This window comes from Dermacentor silvarum, chromosome 3 (genome assembly GCF_013339745.2).
Source record: "Dermacentor silvarum isolate Dsil-2018 chromosome 3, BIME_Dsil_1.4, whole genome shotgun sequence".
Lineage (NCBI taxonomy): Eukaryota > Metazoa > Arthropoda > Arachnida > Ixodida > Ixodidae > Dermacentor > Dermacentor silvarum.
In genome coordinates, this window is record NC_051156.1 from 11,195,730 (window position 1) to 11,219,919 (window position 24,190).

The 24,190-nt window shown below is 47.9% G+C and overlaps 9 non-coding genes across 9 annotated transcripts; all 9 read right to left on the reverse strand.

Annotated features, from left to right (window-relative positions):
- Positions 1–3,357: 3,357 nt before the first annotated feature.
- Positions 3,358–3,430, reverse strand: Trnar-ucg (transfer RNA arginine (anticodon UCG)). The gene has a single exon. It is a non-coding gene; the product is annotated as a tRNA-Arg (tRNA).
- Positions 3,431–3,501: 71 nt separating this feature from the next.
- On the reverse strand, positions 3,502–3,574 carry Trnar-ucg (transfer RNA arginine (anticodon UCG)). Its single transcript has one exon. It is a non-coding gene; the product is annotated as a tRNA-Arg (tRNA).
- A 5,061-nt stretch (positions 3,575–8,635) lies between these two features.
- On the reverse strand, positions 8,636–8,708 carry Trnar-ucg (transfer RNA arginine (anticodon UCG)). Its single transcript has one exon. It is a non-coding gene; the product is annotated as a tRNA-Arg (tRNA).
- Positions 8,709–13,557: 4,849 nt separating this feature from the next.
- On the reverse strand, positions 13,558–13,630 carry Trnar-ucg (transfer RNA arginine (anticodon UCG)). The gene has a single exon. It is a non-coding gene; the product is annotated as a tRNA-Arg (tRNA).
- Positions 13,631–18,631: 5,001 nt separating this feature from the next.
- Trnar-ucg (transfer RNA arginine (anticodon UCG)) lies at positions 18,632–18,704 on the reverse strand. Its single transcript has one exon. It is a non-coding gene; the product is annotated as a tRNA-Arg (tRNA).
- A 71-nt stretch (positions 18,705–18,775) lies between these two features.
- On the reverse strand, positions 18,776–18,848 carry Trnar-ucg (transfer RNA arginine (anticodon UCG)). The gene has a single exon. It is a non-coding gene; the product is annotated as a tRNA-Arg (tRNA).
- A 70-nt stretch (positions 18,849–18,918) lies between these two features.
- Trnar-ucg (transfer RNA arginine (anticodon UCG)) lies at positions 18,919–18,991 on the reverse strand. The gene has a single exon. It is a non-coding gene; the product is annotated as a tRNA-Arg (tRNA).
- Positions 18,992–19,062: 71 nt separating this feature from the next.
- Trnar-ucg (transfer RNA arginine (anticodon UCG)) lies at positions 19,063–19,135 on the reverse strand. The gene has a single exon. It is a non-coding gene; the product is annotated as a tRNA-Arg (tRNA).
- Positions 19,136–19,206: 71 nt separating this feature from the next.
- Trnar-ucg (transfer RNA arginine (anticodon UCG)) lies at positions 19,207–19,279 on the reverse strand. The gene has a single exon. It is a non-coding gene; the product is annotated as a tRNA-Arg (tRNA).
- Between the last annotated feature and the right edge of the window lie 4,911 nt (positions 19,280–24,190).

Here is a 24,190-nt window from a genome sequence, read left to right on the forward strand (position 1 = left end):
GACACCCTGTCAAAAGCTTTGGCTAAATCCAGTTGTAGCATGGCTACACGATCTTCCATCAAATCGCAGAATTCAAGTATGCTTCGTGCTGTGTGTATATTTGTAAAAATAGTCCTACCTCTAATACCGCATGTCTGATGTGTACCTACTAGGGATTTCACTACACTCTGAAGGCGTTGGGCGAGCACCTTCATGAATACTTTATAATCAATGTTAGCTAGACTTATTGGCCGGTAGGCCTCTACTGATTGAAGCTTTATGGGGTCAGTAACTTTAGGTATAAGTACCACATGTGTCTGTCGGAAGGAAGGAGGCGTCCATTTTTGTTCATAACACTTCGTTATGACGCGATACAGAGCCTGTGCTACTTCAACCTTGAAAATTTTATATATCGCTGCCCCAAGACCATCTGGTCCAGGTGATTTTTTTGCACTAGGTCATCGATAGCCTCTTCAATTTCTGCTACAGAAATAGGTCGTTCAAGGGCTTCCTTAAGTTCACCATCAATTCTCGGCATCAGAGGCAAATAATCACTTTTAAACGCCGAGATATCGCTTGCTCTCTTGCTGAGCAGCGTACTATAGTGGTCCGCAAAAGCACGTTCTATCATTTCCTTGTCGTATGTAAGCTGACCTTGATAAACTATTTCTTTTATCTCCTTGCTCAACGCGTGTCTCCTCTCGTCACTGAGCGCTCGCTTGGTGGGCGTTTCACCCATCCATACTCGTTCCGCGCGTGCTCTCAAAACGGCGCCGCGATATCTTTCCTCGTCGACGACTTCAAGTTTCGCTTTAAGTTCTTTGATATCGTTTATAAATGTGCCAGCCGCGCCTCTTTCCATGTTCAACAGGTATGCTAACATGCACTGTATTTGCCGTTCCTCTTGCTTTTGTTTGTGCCGCAACACGCATGCTCTCTCTAAAGCAATTATTTTCGCATCGCATTTAAACAGTTCCCAAGCTTCTACAACATTTTCCGCATCTTCAAGGAGAACATTTTCTAATTTCTCTTTTATTCTTTGTAGAAACAGTTCATCCTGCAAAAGATTGTCATTAAGTTTCCATAAGTGCCAATTAAATTTTTTCTCTTTGCTTTTTGTACCTATCGTAACCATTACCAAGCAATGGTCACTGAAACTGATGCATTCGACACTGTAGCTAGAAAGGAACGGAACTAAATGAAAAGGCACATAAATGCGGTCTAACGTCGAATGGCGGTCTCCTTGAAAATGCGTATATTGCACATCACTGTCAGAACCAAGAACACTTCCAACATCCTCCAGATCAACTTCACACAAAATTTCATGCAAAACAGTTGCGCTTTTATCTTGACTGAGCAGCTTTTTCGATCTATCTATCGGCCGGCACACACAATTAAAGTCGCCAAACACTAGAACGTGTCTGTCACACACCAAGAAAGATCTCAGGTAAACAAAAAATTCTTCACGTTCACGAGCATTATTAGGAGCATATACACACACCGCCCGCCAAAGCATTCCAGAAAAAGAAAAATCACAAATAAGCATACGCCCTCCCTCACATGAAGTTACTTGCTGCTCTGTAATCCCAATACTGTTTCTAATAAAAAGAAGGCAGCCACCAGAACTACCATTCGCGTGGCAAACGCATACGTTGTACTTCGTTCTGAAAATTTCAACCATTCGATTCGTTTTTTCCTCAGATTCAATTTTTGTTTCTTGGACTGCCATCAAATCAATGTCTTTTTCTAGTAGCATGCGGCTAATCTGACATTGTCTTCGCCTCTGTGACAGCCCTCTAATGTTTAATGTCGCCAAACGAAGCGGAGTGGTGATGTTAATATCGTCTGCCATTGCGTTAGCTACAATTAATGTGTGCCCCTACTCACAATTTTCGAGGAAATATTGCGGCTCTCACACTGATGCTGGGGGAACATATCCCTCTCCTTGAAGGCGACGTCTGCCAAACCACTTCCTCACAGAATCATTCCCGATCAACGATCGGGTGCTGAAAGTTCTTTCCGGGGCACTACCTCCGCTAAGGCGGAGGCGGCGCATGTGACGGCCGTCTGTCTGGCGGCACGTTGGGCTTGACCTTCAGCGTCGACCGTCGGACTGTCGGTGTTTTCAGTGTCGGTCCTTCGGTATCCACACCGTCGGTGTCTCGGCTGTGGTCATCAACCTCGTCACGCAACCGTTTTCCGGCGCCTTTAGCGTCGGAAGTCAGGTCCATGTCGTCGCTGACGCTGACTGGCTCGTCAGCCACTTTGGTCGGAGGTGGCGTGATTTCTGAAGGCGCGCCCGTCGCCTCAGCACCAGCTTGCGTCACTTGAACCTTCGCCGGAGGAGGCGCCGAATCCGGCACATTGCCTTCATCTATCCCCTTCAGGTTCACCTTTGCGGTCTTCGTAACCAGTGGTGCAGACGAAGCTGCCGCCCCTTCAGCTGCTCCTTTGGCGGCCTCTTCGGCGTCCTCCTGATCCATGAGAAGCTCAGACGAGTCCTCGCTCCTGCCTGGGCCAGCAACGTTGGCGTACGTTCTCACGCACTGGGTCTCGTCGTGGCCAAAGCGACCACACAGCCCACAACGTGGAACCCGGCATTCTCGTCGAATGTGTCCAGTGCCACGGCACCGGAGGCAGAGTGGTGCTCTGCCCGGGACAATAACGAGAGCCATGTCTTCCGCAACACGAAGTTGGTGTGGTAGGTCGTCTGCTGTCATTCCGGGCTTGAGTTTCAGGACCACCGACCGTGTCGTGGTTCCTTTGTCGTTGCAGCCCTGGACCCTCCACTTCTCCCTCGTCAGTTCAGTTACTCTTCCAAACGGTGCCAAGGCTGTTCTGACGTCTTCGTCAGGAACACCATGCAGCAGCCAGAAGAGCTTGAGCCTGACACCCTGGTTGCACGGGTCAAAGACCACGCAACGGTGTTCCTTGACAAGGAATCCTTCTGCGTCCAATATCTTCTTTTTGGCCGCCTCGTTCGCAAAAGTTACGGCCCACACATGATTCATCTGATAAGCCCCGAGGGCCACCACTTCCGGCAGCAGCATGAGTCGCGAAAGCGCATCCCTGAAATGCTCAACACGGTAAGGCCGAGCTTTCACTTCGCCGTGAATGAAAACGGTGTTCAAAACACTTGCACCTGAAGGAAGTTGTGGTAGAACCATCTGGTAGTCCGGGGAAGGTTTTTCCGTTGACCGGGAACCGCGGCCGAGGGCCGCTGTAACCGCTCCTGAGGAGCAAGACATTCCGCGACCGTTCGCTGTGATGGCCGGAAGTGGAATTATATCCATTAGGCCACGCGGACACATAGGACATTTTGCGCCACCTTCGTTAAATGCGTGTTCGGCAAGCTGTAAATAAAATTTTTCATACCAACGTCCGTGACAGGACTCGAACCTGCAGTCTTCTGATCCGAAGTCAGACGCCTTATCCATTAGGCCACGCGGACACATAGGACATTTTGCGCCACCTTCGTTAAATGCGTGTTCGGCAAGCTGTAAATAAAATTTTTCATACCAACGTCCGCGACAGGACTCGAACCTGCAGTCTTCTGATCCGAAGTCAGACGCCTTATCCATTAGGCCACGCGGACTTTTTTTTTCTTTATTTCCGGATTTTGTCAAGTACACGTCAAACAAGAATTCATATCTCTGAATTCAACATAACTAGACAAATCTCTACACGTACTAAAAACGGGACTGACAGCATGTCCCGTGTAGCTTGGTTAGTAAGGTTTAGTCTCCAATAATTTTTCAATCATATGCAACCATTCAGGTGGCTCGTTAAGAGCCTTGAACACATCTCTAACATATGTAATAGTTTCAGCAAAATATATCTTCGCTGGCTTGGGATCAACATGTTCGTGTCTGATATCCATTCTTGTTTTCCAGACACTATGCATGGTAACCAGCATCATCATATCACATGGCACGCCTCCTGTTTGTTCAAAAGGCAAGAACCGAATTCCGAATGGCGTGAGCGGGAAATCCTTTTTAAAGGTCCTCTGTAAGACGTCCCACAAGAAAATTGAATCCGAGCAATCTAAGAAAATGTGTTCAATTGTTTCTGGCTTATTGCATATCATACAATTTACACCCCAAGGTAGATAAATACCTTTTTCTTTTAACCATGGTTTAACTGGGAGCGTGCCACTGTGCAGCAGAAAGAAAAATGTTTTAGTTGATGCTCTGATAGGCATTTTCTTTACACGTTTCAGTACATCCCGTTCGGGTCCTAATGCATACTTTGCCCGATACAAAGGTACAGGGCATAACACGTCAACTAAATCCTTATACAGTTGTTTTTTGGTTACTAATGACAAATAATCGAGCGAAAAATGCACTTTGCGAAAGCGAAGAGCATGAACAACTTCTTTCAAGAATCCTTTCGGTGCTACATGCGGTGCGTGAAAGGACGATGCAATGTACTCCGGCAGCGCATCCCGCAGGCACCCTTGCATGACTGTACTACGTAGAAAACCATCCCTTTGATCGCGCAAGAAAAAATATCGTGAAACAATCTGCTTAAGGAACAAATGCGAAAGGCCAAGTCCGCCCTTCTTAACAGAGTGAAACAGATTTATCCTGCCGGTCCGCTCCCAAGTGGATCTCCAGATAAAGATAGCAAAGACTCGGTGAATCTTTTGCACGCACATTCTCGACATGCATAGCACTTGTAGCATATAAAGAATTTTGGCCACTAGAAACACATTGCAAACCGTTGCGCGTGCAAATATCTACAGGTCGCATCCACCCCATTTTGTTGTTTGTGTCTTAATGTGTTCCATTTGGTCAGTCCACTGTTCGGCATTTTCGTTATAGCACCCTAATGGGATGCCCAGGTACTTGGACGGAGAAGTGCTAAAGTTGATCCCTTCAATTTGGTCTGGTCTGGATTCCCAAGTCCCGTGCCAAAATCCTAGACACTTTTGCCAGCTAATGGCGCTTCCAGTGAGTCTACAGAAGGCTCTTGCGTCACTGACCGCCTCTTTTATGCTCTCTTTATTTTCACAAAAAATCGCGGTGTCATCTGCATATGCCAAAATCTTTATTTCATGCGATAAAAACTGATATCCGGTTATTTTTTTATTGTTCAGCACTCCTAAACAAAATGGCTCTAAATAAATAGCAAACAATAAGTCTGAGGCGGGGCATCCTTGACGGACACTAGAACGTACGGTTATCTCTTCGCTGAGTTTTTTGTTGATTACAAGTTTAGTCTGACAATTATCATATGCCATTTTCACACCGTCGCTTATTACCGCGCCTACATTGACATAATCCAGCAGTGCAAAAAGTATGCTATGACACACCCTGTCAAATGCCTTTTCCAAATCTAATTGAATCATGGCTATACGGCCACCTGACATTTCACAGCACTCTAAAACTGTTCTTGCAGTATGAATATTGTTAAAGATACTTCTTCCTCTTATTCCGCACGTTTGGTGTGCACCAACAATACCGGTAATTACTGTTTGAAGTCTTATTGCAATGACCTTCATATACACTTTATAGTCGACATTTGTCAGAGTTATGGGCCTGTAATTTTCCACCGACTGCAATCTCTCAGGGTCTTCAGTTTTCGGTATAAGTATAATATGGCTTTTCTTGAAAGATATGGGCAATTGTTTAAGATCATAGGCCTCTGTTATAGTACTATGAAGCATTTCTGACATTTCTGCCTTGAAAAACTTGTAAAAGGCTGCCCCGATGTCGTCTGGTCCAGGTGTCTTGCCGTTACTAAGGTCATCAATCGCTTGCTGAACTTCCTTTATTGTGATGGGTCTTTCAAGATCGTTTTTAACGTCCTCGTCTAGTTTGGGCATGAGCGCCAGAAACTCTTTTACAAACGGATCTTGCATTTCAACTTCGTTGCCCAACAATCTTCGGTACCGTTCAAGAAAAGCCATTTCGATAACCTTCTGGTCTGACGAAACCATGTCCTGATATCGTATTTCTTTAATCACGTTTCTTGTGGCATACCTCTTTTCTTCAGCGAGCGCGCGTTTGGTGGGTGCTTCGCCCCCCAAGAACCTTTCCGCACGTGCCCTTACCACGGCGCCTTTATATCTTTCCTCCGCAATGCATTCCATCTGTCTTTTCACTTCTTTAATTTCTTTTCTAAACAATCCGGGTATCGTGCTATCTGCATTTAAAAGATAATCAAGTGTGGCTTGTAGCTCGTTTTCTTTTTGTCTTTCTTTGTACCGTATGATGCTTGACCTCTCAATTGCACACATTTTAACTTCACTTTTAAAATTCTCCCAAACCGCGCTAAAACATGTATCAATAAGCAAAGCCTCTTTACACTTTTGACCCACCAGTTTAACAAACGTTTCGTCTTTCAAAAGGTTCTCATTTAATTTCCATAGATCGCAGTTAAATGCAGTTGTTTTTCTTTTATTTCCTATTTGAAACATTACAAGACTATGGTCACTGAAGCTAACGTGTTTACTATGTAGTTGCTACACAATGATAAAATACTAGCGGAAATATACGCACGGTCTAATCTAGCGTGGCTTTGAAGCTGAAAGTGCGTAAACTGCACATGATTCCCACGAAGAACATCACCAACGTCTACAAGGTCACAGGTTTCTGTTAAAGCACGAAGCTGTAGTGCACTTTTATCACGGGTGGGCTTATTATTAGCCGTGTCTTCGGGCATGCAAACGCAGTTAAAATCTCCTAGTAACATTACAATTCTATCACACTCTAAGAAAGTACCTACGTAATCAAAAAAGCATTTTCTGTCGGAGCAGGTATTAGGTGCGTATACGCAAATAATTCGCCATTTTTTACCATGCAAAGCAAAATCACAAAGCGCTAATCTGCCGTCTTGTGAAGTTGTAACACTTTCTTCAATAATACCAATTGACCTTTTTAAAAAGATAACACATCCCCCAGATTTTCCAACGGCATGGCACACGCAGACATTAAAGTTTGCTTTATAATTATCAATCATGCGGTCAGTCTGCTCCTCGCTCTCAATTTTTGATTCTTGTAGCGCTAAGATGTCCAAGTCATTTTCAGTTAACAGCCGTTTTAACTGAACTTGTCTCTTTCTTGCCGTCAACCCTCTTACGTTAAGCGTACCTATGCGAAACGCTGACGCTGATCTCGAAATCATTGAAAGCGATGGGTCAAGCCAACCGCACTGCGATTGGTTCATGTTTCCCGGACTCAGACTTACAGTCTCTCGCCGTCCTTCAAGAAGTGGCCTCGCTGTTTGAGGCGAGGTCGAAGCGTCTTCCTTAGCGTCACACATTGGCGACACTCGCTGCTTGTCCGTCCGTTGTTCAGCCTCTTAGTCGTATTCCGAACAGCAGCCCCGCTAACGCGGAGGCACTGTCGGTGCCGCTCTTTTATCTGGCGGCACGTTGGGTTTCACTTTAAAGGAACTTCTTCTGACGACTGCCGTCTTCGGGAGTGGCTCACCTGCAGAGGCTTCGTCACTGTTGCCGATGTCTTCAGACCCTTCACGCGGCCTCTTTGAGATCGCGGAAGTGGCGCTTTTCCCTCCGTCTTTGTCGGCTTCTTCCTTGTTAGGCTCGACCGCATAGGTATCCATCGCGGTCGCAGGAGCACTTGTGTTTCCAACGGCTTTGTCGTCTTCTGTTGGCTCTTGTAGGTCATTGACCTTACCGTCCTCACTGTCTTTCGTTTCTCCAGCTTTTTCAAGCGACGGTTCCGCTGATGGTTGGCTTCCAGAACTTGATGGAACACCGCCCCCACTGGTGGTTTCCTCCGCGTCGGCCTGGTCCATGAGGTGCTCATTCACGGTGTCATTTCTGCCAACCCCTGTTACGTTGGCGTAACTACGCACGCACTGGGTCTCGTCGTGGCCGTAACGACGACAGAGCCCGCAGCGTGGAACTCGGCACTCGCGCCGTATGTGGCCGGTGCCGTGGCACCGGAGGCAGAGCGGCGGTCTGCCTGGTACGTGCACTAGTGCATGGTCCTCACCGACGCGGAGTTGATGTGGCAGGTCTTCCACGGTGTAGCCAGCCTTCAGGCGCAGTGACACTAGACGCGTGTGCGAACCTTTGTCATTGCAGCCTGCCACACGCCACTTCTCCCTCGATATCTCGCTAATGGTGCCGTAAGGCGCCAGGGCGATCCTCACGTCTTCGTCTGGGGTGGTATGCAGAAGCCAGTACAGCTTTATCCTGATGTCTTGGTTGCAAGGGTCTATCACAACACACCGATGATCCTTAACGCTGAAGGTTGGGGTTGACAAAATCTTCTGCTTGGCTTTTCCTTCCTTGAATGTTATCGCCCACACGTGGTTCATTTGGTAGGCTCCGAGGGCCACAACTTCCGGCATGAGCTGCAGACGGCCTAAAGCATCTCGGAAGTGCTCGACTCGATAGGGCCTTGCTTTTACATCAGCGTGCAAAAAAACAGTAGTCGTTACGGTCGTACCTGAAGGCAACTGCGGCAAAATAATCTGATATTCCTGCTTTGTCATATCATTCAACCTGTTTCCGCGACCCTGCTGGGCCGCTGTAACCGCCCCTGAGGAGCAAGACATTCCGCGTCCGCACCGAACGGTAGCCGGAAGTAGAATCATTAGGCCACGCGGACACATAGGACATTTTGCGCCACCTTCGTTAAATGCGTGTTCGGCAAGCTGTAAATAAAATTTTTCAAACCAACGTCCGCGACAGGACTCGAACCTGCAGTCTTCTGATCCGAAGTCAGACGCCTTATCCATTAGGCCACGCGGACACATAGGACATTTTGCGCCACCTTCGTTAAATGCGTGTTCGGCAACAGTAAATAAAGATTTTCAAACCAACGTCCGCGACAGGACTCGAACCTGCAGTCTTCTGATCCGAAGTCAGACGCCTTATCCATTAGGCCACGCTTTTTTTTATTTATTGCCGGTCTTTGACAATTTACAGAGCACACACTAGAGAACAATAGCACAAAAATAACTACAAAACATATTGAAAAACAGAAAAGCCACCTGTCCTACATGGACTGGCGTTGTCTATCTAAAATTCTTTTAAAGCTGTCAAAGGTTCTAGCCTCGACAGCCAATCGGGTACACAATCTTGTGTTTTCTTTATTGCAATAAAGCGAGACATACTCTCTCGAAAATAAATGCGTGCAGGCCTAGCGTCTGGGTCGCAATGGTACCCAGCCATCCTCGCCCGCCATAAACAGTGGAGGCCCTGGAGCATTATTAAATCGTATGGAACTCCGTCCTCATTGTTTATCGCTAGGTACCTTATCCCATGCGGACTCAATGGAAAATCCTTCTTCATTGTCCGTTTTAGGACGTCCCAGAAGTAGACACCTTCCCAGCAATGCATGAACACATGATCTATGGTTTCAGGTTGCTTGCAGATCAAGCAATATGAGCCCCATGGTACCAGGAAGCCACGTTCTTCCATGAATGTTTTCACTGACAGTGTTCCTGAGTGTAGCCTAAAAAAGAATGTTTTTACCCCAGTAGGCACCTCCATTCTTTTCACCCGTTTAAGGACATCCTGTCCTGGTCCTCCACTGTATACCGCTCTGTACAATGGCACTGGGAAAACAATATCGCATACATCTCTATATAACGTCTTTCTTTTCACGCCAGATAAATAATCGAAAGAAAAACGCACAGAAGGAAAGCGCACACTATCAACAACTTCTTTTAGATAGCCGCGAATCGTTCCTGGCATACTGTTGGTACTAACAATGAGTGCCGGCAAAGCGGCTCTTAACCTGAGCTGTAATACCGTACGCAGAAATGGATCGCGCACATCCCGAAAAAACCAAAATCTATTGACAAGCTGTCGTACAAAAAGATGCGCCAAGCCCAGCCCCCCTTCCTTCACCCGCCTGAACAGGTTTGTTCGGCTACATCTTTCCCAGTTGGAGTCCCAGATAAAAACGGCGAACACTCTGTGCAATCTTTGCACATTTACCCTTGAACAAAACAACGTCTGCATGACGTACCATAACTTCGTAATGAAAAACAAATTACATACAGTTGCCCTTGCGAAAATGGACAGGTTGATTCCTTTCCACCTGTCTGCTTTTTCTTTTGTTTCTTTTATTTGGTTCGTCCAGTATTCCTCGCTCTGTTTGTAGCTATCCAAGGGAACACCGAGATACTTGGTAGGGGTTTTCACCCAGCTCACATTCGCAAAGTTGTCCGGGGCCGAGGACCACTCTCCGTGCCACAAACCGAGGGACTTACCCCAGTTCACTTTACTGCCCGTTACATCACAAAACTGTTTCACCACGCGTATTGTTTCCGTTACGCTTTCTCTGTTTGTACAACACACGGCGATATCATCTGCATATGCCAGGAGCTTGACTTCTGTGGCTGCCAAGCTATAACCGCGTATTTGATCGTTCTCAGTTATCGCCAAACACATCGTTTCAATGTAAACTGCAAACAAAAGAGGACTGAGGGGGCAGCCTTGACGCACAGAACGCATGACGTTAATGGGGGCCCCCAATGATTTATTCACAATTAAACGTGTTGTGCAGTTCTGATACGCCAATGCCACTCCCTCAGTGATGATGGCACCTACATTAACGTGATCCAGAATGGCAAACAAAATATCATGAGACACACAGTCAAAAGCTTTCTCTAGGTCAAGCTGGAGTACTGCGACGCCATCGTAAGTGAGGTCACAGCACTCGAGCACGCACCGCATCGTGTGAATATTCGAAAAAATTGACCTCCCTTTGATCCCACACGTTTGGTGGTCTGCGACGATTTCTTTGATGACGCTTTGAAGTCTGGCTGCCAAAACCTTCATGAAAATCTTATAGTCGACATTGGTTAAAGATATCGGCCTATAAGATGTCACGAGCCTAAGTTTCTCCGCTTTGTCACTCTTAGGTATCAAGATGGTATGCGCTTTACCAAAAGAAGGTGGCAAAGCTTTGTTCACATACGCATCGTTAAACAGGCCTGTTAGCAGGGGCGAAAGTTCTTTCTTGAAGGCTTTATAAAAACACGCGCTCAGACCGTCAGGTCCGGGTGATTTGCCATTGTTCAAATCATTTATTGCTTTTACGACTTCGTGTTCTCTTATAGTCCCTACTAATCGGTCCTTCGTGTCGTCACTCAATCGCGGCATGCGACTGAGAAAGACCCTTTTGAACTCATCTACATTAGCTTCTTGATATGCAAACAGTGACTGGTAATACTCTAAAAACGCTCGGCCTATGCTCTCATTGTCTTCGACGACTGTGCCATTCCACGAGATCTTATCGACATGATTACGTCGACCATGAGCTTTTTCAAGTCCTAGTGCCCTTTTGGTGGGCGTCTCCCCCGCTACTAATGCGTTTGCTCTTGCGCGCACAATCGCACCTTGATAGCGTTCTTTGTCCAACTGTTCGATTTTTTCTTTAATGGTTCGCATATCTTGCTTATACGCCCCTGGCTCTTCGCACTCCAGCGCTATCAGCTGATTAAGTATCTTTCGTAAGTCTCGTTCTTTCATTTCCCTTTCAAACTTTAAGCAGCTCGACCTTTCTATTGCTTTCATTTTTACCTTTTGTTTGAACCATTCCCATTTCTCTGCTATGGTTTCAGTACTTTCATCGCATACTTCCATAACGGCCTCATGTATTGCCTCTACAAATGGCTCGTCTTTTAGTAGTAAGGCATTCATTTTCCATAGTTCCCAGTTAAAAGATGATTCCTTCTTCTTCATACCGATGTGACACTTCACCAAGCAGTGATCTGAGAACGACACAGGTGCGACAGAATAACTGTGACACATTGGAATCATGTCTTGTGACATGTACAAGCGGTCTAACCGCGCATGACTACTGCCTTGAAATCGTGTATACATCACCTCCCGCTCCCCCTCCAGACAGTCACATACATCGTCTAGTTCACTATCACTAATCAACTTAGAAAGTATGTGACTGCTTTTATCTCGAATACCGGCATTATTGGATCAATCCCGAGCCCTCAAAACACAGTTGAAATCCCCCAACAAAATCATGCACTTATCACGGCTAATGTACTGAAAAAGATTCGAAAAAAATACAGCACGCTCTTCTACAACATTTGGCGCATATATGCACATAACTCTGAATTCGACTCCACCACAAACAAAGTCGCAAACGACCATTCTTCCCGTCTGACATGAAAATACACTTTCAACCACAAGGTCGGGTAACTTCTTAATAAACAGGACGCATCCAGCTGACGTCCCTACCGCGTGGCTCACCACCGCATAATATCTGGTCGTGAAACGCCTCACCATGCTCCCGGTCTCCTCCTCCCCGTCTACCTTGGTCTCCTGGACAGCTAGAACGTCTATGTCTTGGTCAGTGGCCAACCGTAGGACTTGACTCTGCCTACGCCTAGCCGCCAGCCCTCTAACGTTTAGAGTTGCAATACTGAGCGACGGATTAGGAGCCATGATGAACTAGAGAATGAGGTAGGCCCGGAGCATGGTGCTTACCCCTCACGACCAGCCGTCGGCTAGCCGTCTCCGGGACCGCCCGGTTTCTCGTCGTTGTTTGTCTGCTGGGCTTGGCCACCAGGCTTTCTGTCGGACGGAACGTTCGGCTTTGGTTTGAAGCTCGAGCGCCTCCCAAGAGGCGATTTCGCCGGCGGCCCATCACTGGAGCTGGTTGCCGCGTTGTCCTTGTCCTCGGCCTCATCACGGGGACGCTTGAAGGTGGCTCCGAGACTAGCAGCCCGGTCACCGTCGATAGCGGCCTCGCCCTGTTGCATCACTCCATCGTCGTCGTCTCCTTCGTCTTCACTTGCGCCTTCTTTTGCATGGACAGCTTCCGCGTCGACCCGTGCCGGCGCAGTCACTTGCTCCGTAGTTCCCTTTCCGTTGGCGTCAACGCCCTCCGGTACCGACCCAGCACCTGTCGCTGGGTGCACAAGGTCTCCGGCTCCCTTAGCAGCGTCTTCGGTCTCGACCACATCCATGACGAGTTCTGCTGCCTCTTGACTCGCGGCTGGGTCAGTTGCGGTAGCGTAGGTCTTGACGCATTCGGTGTCAATGTGCCCGTAACGTCGGCACCGGCAGCAGCGTGGCACCTTACACTCCCTTCGCACGTGCCCAGTGCCTTGGCGGCGGAGGCACTGCATCGGCCGACCGGGTACCACCACCAAGGCCAACTCTCCGGCAACACGTATCTGGTGAGGAATATCTTCCACTTTCAGGCCACTCTTCAGCTTGAGAAGAACAGTCCTCGTGGTGGAACATTTGTCTGCGACACCTTGGACGCGCCACTTCTCTCGACTCACCTCTTCTACCTTGCCGAAGGCCGCCAATGCAGTCCGGACGTCTTCCTCGGCCACACCGTGCAGCAGCCAGTGAAGTCTGAGCTTCACCTGCTGATCCTGAGGGTCGACGATCACACATCGCCGCCCCTTCACCTGAAGTTCTTTCAAGGCCAGCAGGCGCTTCGTTGCAGCTGCGTCACTGAGGGTCACCGCCCACACATGATTAACTTGGTAGGCCCCAAGGCACACAATTTCCGGCAGCAGGCTCGTAGGCGTTAGGGCATCCCTAAAATCTTCGACCTTGTAAGGCCGTCGTTAAATGCGTGTTCGGCAAGCTGTAAATAAAATTTTTCAAACCAACGTCCGCGACAGGACTCGAACCTGCAGTCTTCTGATCCGAAGTCAGACGCCTTATCCATTAGGCCACGCGGACTTTTTTTTTCTTTATTGCCTACTTGGCATCTAAAACAATCATGTACAGTGCATTGCCACATATAAAAGTGCTGTCACATAACTTTCAGCACGTGATGGGTTAAAAACGCAATCGCTTCATCAAAGACAGTTCCCCCAAAAGGGGGTACCACTCCGGCTTCTCATTTTGAACTTTGTACACTTCTCTCAAGTATTCTACACTTTCGATGAAATTCTCTCGTGCCGATCGAGGATTCAGGTCCTCGTTGCGCACGGCCATCCGCGTCCTCCACACGCTGTGGAGTACGAGTGCCATGAACATATCGTAGGGCACACCCCCTACGTTTTTGACAGGCAGAAAACGGATGCCGTACGGTGTTACGGGCAAGTCTTTCTTCAAGGTCCTCTGAAGGATGTCCCAGAGAAAGACTGCATCACTACAATCCAGAAATATGTGTTCAACTGTCTCCGGCTTTTTGCAGATGATGCAGTCTACAGACCAGGCAACAAATATGCCTTTTTCTCGCAGCCAAGGTTTGGTAGGGAGTGTGCCACTGTGTAACTTGAAAAAGAAGGTTTTGACTGATGGTCGCACAGGCATCTTTTTGACTCTGCCCAAAACATCGTCTCCGGGACCTCTTGGGTACAGTGATCGGTAAACAGGCAATGGCAACATGACTTCTATAAGATCCCTGTATAATTTCTTTCGTGTAACTCCAGAGAGATATTCCATCGAAAAGCGTACTTTTAGGATTTCGAAAGCCTCAATGATCTCGCGCATATAACCCCTTGGTCGTCTTTGTTCGACATGGACCGTTGAAACAATAAATTCTGGCAAATAATTTGACAACCGCACATGTAACACTGTTCTCAAGAAGCAATCGCCTTGATCGCGTAAAAAAATAAACCTAGCCACGATCTGCCGCAAGAACAGATGGACCAGGCCAAGTCCCCCACTGCGCACAGAGCGGAACAAATTTGTGCGACTCGTTCTTTCCCATGTAGAAGCCCACACAAATACTGCCATCACTCTGTGTAGCTTTTGAACAGCATTACGTGTCATAGATAACACTTGAAGAACATACCACACTCGCGAAACAAGAAATGTGTTGCACACCGTTGCGCGCGTAAACATGGAAAAATCTCGACCTCCCCATTTTTGCGTCTTAACGCGTAGCTGCTCCGTTTCATCGTTCCAATATTCTGTTGTGTCCCGGTAGTGTTGGAGCGGTACGCCTAAGTACTTGTCGGGTGTTACCGTCCAAGTGACGTTTTCGTACAATGAGGGCGTTCTTCGCCAGTTTCCATGCCAGATACCTAGACATTTATTCCAATTAATTCTACTACCGGTACACTCGCAGAATGCCTTGACATCACTTATCGCCACTGTGACACTTTCTTGATCATTACAAAAGACCGCGATATCATCTGCGTAACCAAGCACTTTGACTTCCGCGGCCATCAAGCGGAAACCACGAACTCGTTCATTCTGAAGCATTTTTTGACAAAGTGGTTCTAAATAGATAGCGAAGAGTAATGCTGACGCGGGACATCCTTGTTTGACACTTGATAAGACCGGAATGCTTTCGCTGAGTTGCTTATTGACTACAATCCTCGTAGTGCATCCTGTGTACGCCATTCGTACCCCCTCCAAAACCACAGATCCCACTTTTACGTAGTCGAGAATGCACAGAAGTATCTCGTGAGTCACGCGGTCAAATGCCTTCTCGAGATCTATCTGTAGCATCGCTACCCTACTCTCAAAATCCTCGCAGCATTCCAAAATATTCCTTGCAATGTGAATATTCGTCGTTATAGATCTTCCTTTGATGCCGCAGGTTTGATGTGGTCCTACTATTTCTTTAATAACAGTTTGAAGTCGCCTGGCCAACACACCCATGAAAAGTTTGTAATCAACATTCGCTAAGGTTATCGGTCGATATGATGCAACAAACAGTTGTTTTGTGGGATCGTCAGTTTTCGGAATCAACACAATGTGCGACCTTCTGAAGGATGCTGGTAACTCTTTCTTTTCGTAAGCCTCATGTAAAACAGCGCATAAGGCTTCTGCCACAGCGGTCTTATGTTTCTTATAGAATGCTGCGCTTAGGCCATCTGGACCAGGTGTTTTTCCAGGTGTCATTTTTTCAATCGATGTTTCAATTTCTTTAACAGTGAGAGGTGCCTCTAAACTTGCTTTTAGATCGTCACCGAGTTGCGGCATAAGTGATAAGAATTCATCCCTGAATGTGCCACTGCCCTCTTTCATGCTTCCTAACAATTCGCGATAATGATCCACAAACGCATGTTCAATCATCGATTTGTCGTTTGTGACGACGTTTTGATATTCTATCGCCTTGATTTCGTTTTTAGTTGCATAGCTCTTTTCGTCTGCCAGTGCACGTTTCGTGGGCATCTCGCCACACCAAAGCCTCTCGGCGCGTGCGCGCACCACAGCTCCCTTATATCTCTCTATGTCTATAGTCTCCAATTTTCGTTTAACGTCTTTAATTTCTTTACTGCGCATGCCCGGTGGCACGCATTCTTGACAGAGTAAAAAATCTAACTGACACTGCAACTGCTTTTCTTCTTTCCTTTGGCTATGTCTTATACAAGATGCCCTTTCGATCGCGTCAATTTTTACCTTTTCTTTAAAACACTCCCATGTATAAATTAAACTTCCCGTGCTACACTTGAGTAATTTGTCTAATTCAATGTTAACGTTCTCTACAAACGTGTCGTCATCAAGTAGCTTGTCGTTCAACTTCCATAGGTCCCAATTGAATCTCTGCTTTTCTTTTTTATTGATGGTAAACATAACTAGGCTATGGTCGCTGAAAGAAACATGCATAACACTATAGTCTCGGCACAAGGGAAGTAATGCTGTTGACACGTAGGCTCTGTCAAGCCTCGCCTGACTGTTATGCTGGTAATGTGTGTACTGAGTACTCTGAGACAGCACACATCCTACGTCATCTAACTCTCGCTCGTGAACTATTGCATTCAAAAACAAGGCACTACAATCGCGCACCGGCACTTTGCTTGCCCTATCTTCGGGAGTGCAAACACAGTTGAAATCTCCAAGAAAAATAATTGTCCTATCACACGAAAGGTGCACTTCAAGGTTTTCGAAGAACGTTTTGCGCTCTTGCTCTCTATTTGGTGCATATACACAAACAACCCGCCAACTCGCGCCAGAAAAAGAAAAGTCGCACACAATTAATCGCCCTAACGTATCGTTATATAAACACTCTACGGCAATACCAATTGAATTCTTCAAAAGAAGTAAACAACCACCGGATGTACCATGAGAATGGCTGACACATACATTGTAGCGGTCGCGGAATGGCGAAACCATGCGGTCTGTCTGCTCTTGGGACTCAACTTTCGTTTCCTGCACGGCGGCAATATCAACGTCGTTGTCGAGAAACAAGCGGCGCAACTGATACTGCCGCCTCCTAGACCCCAGCCCTCGAATGTTAAGCGTTGCTACGCGTAAGGCTGTTTCTAATTTATAGGGCATGTTGTCGTTATGAGCAGGGCTACCATACGGTCTCTACCTCACGCCAGAAAACACGAAAATCGCACGACTTAAATAGGTGAATGTGGGTGTCTCAGCCATTCTCGCGTTTTTCATCGCGGCTCACATACAACACTGACATTTTCCTCTTACGCATTAATGTCCTTCCGGGAACAGTCTCACCTACCCAGGTGGTGTAGACTGCAGAGGCGGCTTGGCCTCTGCCCGCGGGCCGGCCGGAATTGTCGGCCGCGGTTTGAAAGATGGACGCCTATTCCCTGCTGCCTTCGTCGGTGGTTCCCCACCACCGCCGCTTTCGGGAGTACTTGTCTCGTCTCCACCTTCATCCCAAGGGCGCTTGCCGGCCAGGCCACCGGCTGCGCTCTCGCTCTGGTCCATGCTGTCCTGTCCGGCGGTAGCGTCCGGCTCCTTGCTGGGAGGTTCAGACGATTCTGGCCTCTCTGAGGCTGTTGCAATCTCTGGTTGTGGCTCCAACGGCTGGTCAGCGTGCTGTTGCCCCGTTGTCGCGTTCGGCCCACTTACTTTGGCCAGGTCTGTCGTCGCTACCGCTCCGTCGCCCGAACTTGCTGCGTCTTCAGCGTCACGCTCGTCCATGAGCAGCTCGGACGAGTCATCACCACCCACGGGCCCGGTGACGCTGGCATAGGAGAGCGTGCAGTCGTGCTCCTCATGACCGAACCTCCGGCAGCCCCCGCAACGGGGCACACGGCAGTCACGACGAATGTGCCCCTTTCCTCGGCAGCGTAGACAAATGGGCGCTCTTCCCGGCACTACAACAAGGGCTTGCTCGCCGCTTACGTTCACTTGATGAGGCAGGTCATCAATTTTAAGGCCCACCTTCAACCTGAGGGTCACCAGACGGGTCGTCGAGCCTTTGTCGGTCACGCCGTGTACCCGCCAACGCTCTCTGCTGATTTCAGTCACTTGCCCGTACGCTGCAAACGCACGTCGCAAATCTTCGTCAAGTACATTGTGAAGCAGCCAATGTACCTTCATCCGCACGTCTTGGTTTGCCGGGTCGATGACGAGGCAGCGGCAGTTTTTGACCTTGATGTCTCCGAGGGCCAGGATCCTTTTCACTGCATCCATATTCTTGAACGTCACCGCCCACACATGGCTCATACGATACGCCCCCAAGGCAACAACCTCGGGGAGCAGCGTCAGGCGGGCCAGGGTGTCGCGAAAGTCTTCCACTCGATATGGCCGGGAACGGACGTCGGCATGTAAAAAAACAGTATTCAAAACAACTCGTCCTGTTGGCAGGTTTGGCAGTACAACTTCATAATCGTTATCAACGTCAAAAGACCTGTTACCGCGGCCGAAACGTGCCGCTGTAGCCACCCCTGAAGGGCCTGCCATCCTGCGTCCGCTCAGCTCGGCTGCCGGAAGCAGAATCCTAGGCCACGCGGACACATAGGACATTTTGCGCCACCTTCGTTAAATGCGTGTTCGGCAAGCAGTAAATAAAAATTTTCAAACCAACGTCCGCGACAGGACTCGAACCTGCAGTCTTCTGATCCGAAGTCAGACGCCTTATCCATTAGGCCACGCGGACACATAGGACATTTTGCGCCACCTTCGTTAAATGCGTGTTCGGCAAGCTGTAAATAAAATTTTTCATGCCAACGTCTGCGACAGGACTCGAACCTGCAGTCTTCTGATCCGAAGTCAGACGCCTTATCCATTAGGCCACGCGGACACATAGGACATTTTGCGCCACCTTCGTTAAATGCGTGTTCGGCAACAGTAAATAAAAATTTTCAAACCAACGTCCGCGACAGGACTCGAACCTGCAGTCCTCTGATCCGAAGTCAGACGCCTTATCCATTAGGCCACGCGGACACATAGGACATTTTGCGCCACCTTCGTTAAATGCGTGTTCGGCAAGCTGTAAATAAAATTTTTCATGCCAACGCCCGCGACAGGACTCGAACCTGCAGTCTTCTGATCCGAAGTCAGACGCCTTATCCATTAGGTCACGCGGACACATAGGACATTTTGCGCCTCCTTCGTTAAATGCGTGTTCGGCAAGCTGTAAATAAAATTTTTCATACCAACGTCCGCGACAGGACTCGAACCTGCAGTCTTCTGATCCGAAGTCAGACGCCTTATCCATTAGGCCACGCGGACTTTTTTTTTTCTTTATCACCATCTTGGTACGAAACACAAAGTAACACACACACAGCACTTACATCACTTTACAAGTAAAAGATGCGAGCGGTGATCTTCCCGGCTCACACCAAAATTTTAAAAGCGTTTCAGCCGACCAAGGTCGTCCATTATTCGGAGCCACTCTGGTTGTTCTTGTTGGGCCTTAAACACATCTCTTATATAAGACATGCTATCTACAAAATACTCTCGTATGGGGAGAACAGTCTCATCTGCATGTCTGAAAGCCATTCGATTTTTCTATATACTGTGTAAGCTGGTAAGCATAAACATGTCCGACGGTACTTCGTCTTCGCCATCTACCGGTAGAAATCGTATACCGTAAGGCGATATCGGAAGCGTCTTTTTTAAAGTTCGTTGCAGCACGTCCCAGTGAAATACAGAGTCTGTGCAGTGAAGAAACATGTGGTCTATTGTCTCCGGTTTTCGGCAGATTAAGCAGTTTATGGACCAAGGGACAAATATTCCTTTTTCTTGAAGCCATGGCTTCACGGGAAGTGTGCCAGTGTGCAGCTGAAAGAAGAATGTTTTCATCGAGGGCCGCACCGACCTTTTCTTAACTCTCTTCAGGACATTTTTTTCCGAGCCAACTCAGTATATGGAACGGTACATAGGTACAGGCAACATAGTGTCAATGAGATCTTTATAAAGCTGTTTCCTTCTAACATCAGCAAGATACTGCGCAGAAAAACGAACTTTCAAACACTGAAATGTGCGCACAACTTCCCAAAGAAAGCCGCGCACCCGCACATGTTTCACAGGGCTGGATGATACAACATATTCAGGCAGTGCCTCTTTGAGCCAAATTTGTATTACCGTCCGCAAGAATGCGTCTTTTTGGTCTCGTAGGAACAGAAATCTGGCCACGAGTTGCCTGATAAACAAACGAGCCAAACCTAGGCCCCCCTTTCCCACAGATAGAAAGAGATTTGTGCGTCTTGTCCTCTCCCAACTCGACCCCCAAATGAACACTGCTAAGACTCGATGCAGTCTCTGGACGCTGGTCCGTGACATGCACAGCGCCTGAAGCACGTACCACACCTTTGCCACCAGAAAAAGGTTGCATACTGTGGCCCGAGCAAAAATTGAATGATCACGGCCACCCCATTTCTGCGTACTTTCTCGCGTGCGCTCAATTTCCGTTTCCCAATATTTTGCCGGTTCTCGATAGTGGTCTAGCGGCACTCCTAAGTATTTGACAGATGACGTTGCCCACTGAACGCTCTCGAACATAACAGGTGCGTAATCGCAATTGCCGTGCCAGAAGCCCAAGCACTCTTCCCAGTTTATCACGCTTCCGGAGGCTTTGCAAAACCTAGCCGCGTCTTTCACCGCTTCAGCTATACGGTCTTTATCTTCACAGAAAATAGCGATATCATCCGCATATGAAAGAACTTTAACTTCGGTGGACAACATCGTGAAGCCTCGCACTTTTTCGTCAGACATAACTTTCAGGCAAAAAGGTTCCAGATACAGTGCAAACAGCAATGGAGACAACGGGCACCCTTGTCTCACTGAAGAACGAACAGCGATACTTTCACTCAGTTGCTTATTAACAATGATGTTTGCCGTACAACCAGCATATGCCATTTTGACTCCTTCCAAGAGCACACGGCCAACATTAACGTGTTCAAGGATAGAAAACAGGATATGGTGGTTGACGCGGTCAAAGGCCTTTTCCATGTCTAGTTGCAACATTGCTACACGTTTATCAAATGCATCGCAGCATTCCAATATGCTCCGTGCTACATGAATATTGTCTGTATCGTGCGTCCTTTTATTCCGCATGTTTGGTGTGGGCCGACGATAGCTTTTATTACATTCTGCAACCTTCTGCCTAGAACCTTCATGAAAATCTTATAGTCCACATTCGTGAGACTTATGGGCCGATAAGCTTTGACTGACAATCTCTTTACTGGGTCGTCACTCTTCGGAACCAAGACGATGTGAGTTCGTCGAAAAGACGGAGGCATCATCTGTTTTTCGTACGTTGCTTGAATAACGTTGTACATAAAATGCGCTGTCCCCTTTGAATGCTTTGTAAAAAGCTGCGCCCAGCCCGTCCGGTCCAGGTGATTTACCAGAGCTTAACTCGTCGATTGCGAGCTCCAATTCTGCTACACTAATCGGCTCCTCAAGCCCAAGCTTGACTTCATCATCTAAGATAGGCATCAGTGCCAAAAATTCCGCCGCAAGGCCCTCTTGTACGTTTGACTCGTGACCCAGTAGTCCTTCGTAGTAATCAACAAACGCACGCTGAATAATGTTTGAATCTTAAGCAATTTCGCCCTTGTAATCTATCACATTTATCTCGTTGTTGACTGCATATCGCTTTTCGTCACAGAGGGACCGTTTTGTCGGCATCTCGCCCAACCAAAGCCGTTCTGTACGTGCTCATATAAGTGCTCCTTTGTATTTTTCTTTGTCTATCAGTTCTAATTTATTTTTTGTTTCTCTAATTTCTTTTGCAAACTGGCCCGGCTGCGTGCTTTCCAAACTAAGAAGCAAATTTAAGCGGCTATGAAGTTCTTTTTCGTCAGCCTTCTCCTTTTGGCGTAGCACACTCGCTCTTTCTATAGCGCTCATTTTTATTTCCTCTTTAAAATGTTCCCAGTTTGCAATAATGTCTTCATGATCACCCGTTTGTAAACAGTCCATTTTTTCTTTTACTGTACGCACAAAACTTTCATCCTCAAGAAGCATTACATTAAATTTCCAAAGATTCCAGTTGAACTTCGTGCTTTTGGTCTTCGTTCCCAGTGAAAACATTACCATGCAATGATCGCTGAACGCAACGTTTTTTACGAAGTAGTCATTGCACATTGGGACCATGCAAGCTGACACATAAGCTCTGTCGAGTCTTGCATGACTTGCTCGTTGGAAAGGCGTAAATTGCGGACGGGCTCCTTCTGACAGTGCACTCCCAACGTCTTCCACCTTGGACAATTGCTCTCAGTAGTAACTAGCTTTGGCTTCTAATGGTCGCGTTCGTAACTCTGTCCTCGGGCATGCAAACGCAGTTAAAGTCTCCCATAAGGATAATATATCTAGGAGACTTCAGATAGGGCTGCAACATTTCGAAGAATGCTTTGCGCTCAATTTCCCTATTTGGCGCATACACGCACACTACGCGCCACTGTACATCAAGATAAGAAAAGTCACACATGACGAAACGCCCTGTGTTGCAAACTGTAACACATTCTTCAATAACACCTAAGGAATTCCGGATTAAAATTGCACACCCTCCAGATGTACCAACAGAATGACACACACATACATTGTACCGGCTTCTAAAGGGCTGGACCATTCGGTTCGTCTGATCTTCACTTGCGACCTTTGTCTCTTGCACTGCCACTACGTCCACATCGTTCTCGAGCAGTAAGCGACTTAATTGGTATTGACGTCGCCTCGCTGCCAGTCCCCTTACATTAATCGTGGCAAATCTAAGTGCTGCATCTGTTCTAACTGCCATGTGCGCGACAAATTAAAAAGGCCCGAACCGCTTCGTGCTCACCTTCAGCCGTAAAACATCGAAAAGACTAACACATCAACTGTGACCCTTCAAGAGTTCTCGAGCACACCCAAGAGGTGAGCGGGCCCTCCGCAGCACGCAGCGTCAGCGCGCTGCACTTGATTGCTCCGTCGGGCGTCGCCTCTCGTCCTTTGCCAAGCCGGAAGGGAGCCATGACTTCTACGTCGGTGTAGTCGTCGCCGGCCTTTTGTCCGGCGGGACGTTGGGTTTCGGGCGAAACGTCGCCCGGCGCTGTCCTGCCGATTTGAGGGGTGGTTCGTCCTGGCTTATAGGAGGCCCTTGAGGCTCTTCGACGCAGGCCTTGTCGTGAGTCCTCTTTGCTGTCGCACTGCTCAAGCTTGGTTGGACGACGTCCATGCCTTCTTCGTCCTCTATTGGTTTTACACCTTCAGTAGAAGTACTTTGGTTGCCTTGTCCTTCCGCAGCACCAACTTTCAGGTCTTCGACAGCCTGAATAGGCACAGTGGTCTTGTCCTCGGTCTGTGTCGTTGCCCCGCCTCCGCTAATAACGTTAGACGTAGGAGATGGCGACGGAACGTTCTTTTCTGCGGTTCTCGCCGCCTCCTCGGCTTCATCCGCGTCCATAACAAGTTCGGAATGGTCCTCTCTTCTCATGGGCCCTGTGACATTTGCGTACGTTTTGACGCACTGCGACTCATCATGGCCGAAGCGGCGGCACTGACTGCAACGTGGTACTTTACATTCACGTCTGACGTGTCCTGAGGTATGGCACCTAAGGCAAAGTGGAGCTCTTCCAGGAACAACAACGAGGGCATGTTCTCCGGCAATGCGTAGCTGGTGCGGCAGGTCCTCAATTGTAACACCAGGCTTCAACTTCAAAGAGACAGAACGCGTTGACGAACCTTTGTCCATGACTCCCTGAACGCGCCAACGTCCCTTAGCGACTTCCATCACAGTACCGTACGGTGCAAGGGCTGTTCGCACGTCTTCATCCTGCACGTTGTACAGAATCCAGTGGATCTTCATCCTCACGTCCTGGTCACCGGGATCAATAACAACGCACCGACGTTCTTTCACTGTCACTTCACAGGCGGAGAGCAGCTTCTTCATTCCTTCGGCACTCTTGAACGTGATAGCCCAAATGTGGTCCATTTGGTACGCCCCCAAGGCGATAACCTCGGGAGCAGTGCCAAACCGACCAGTGCGTCGCGAAAATCCTCGACCTTGTAGGGCCTTGCTCTGACGTCGGCGTGCAAAAACAGCGTATTTAACACAATTCGACCTGTTGGTAGCCGCGGCAAAATAAATTCGTAGTCCTGATCACTTGAGCCAGTAAACGTGTTTCCGCGGCCAAGCTGGGCCGCTGATACCGCTCCGTT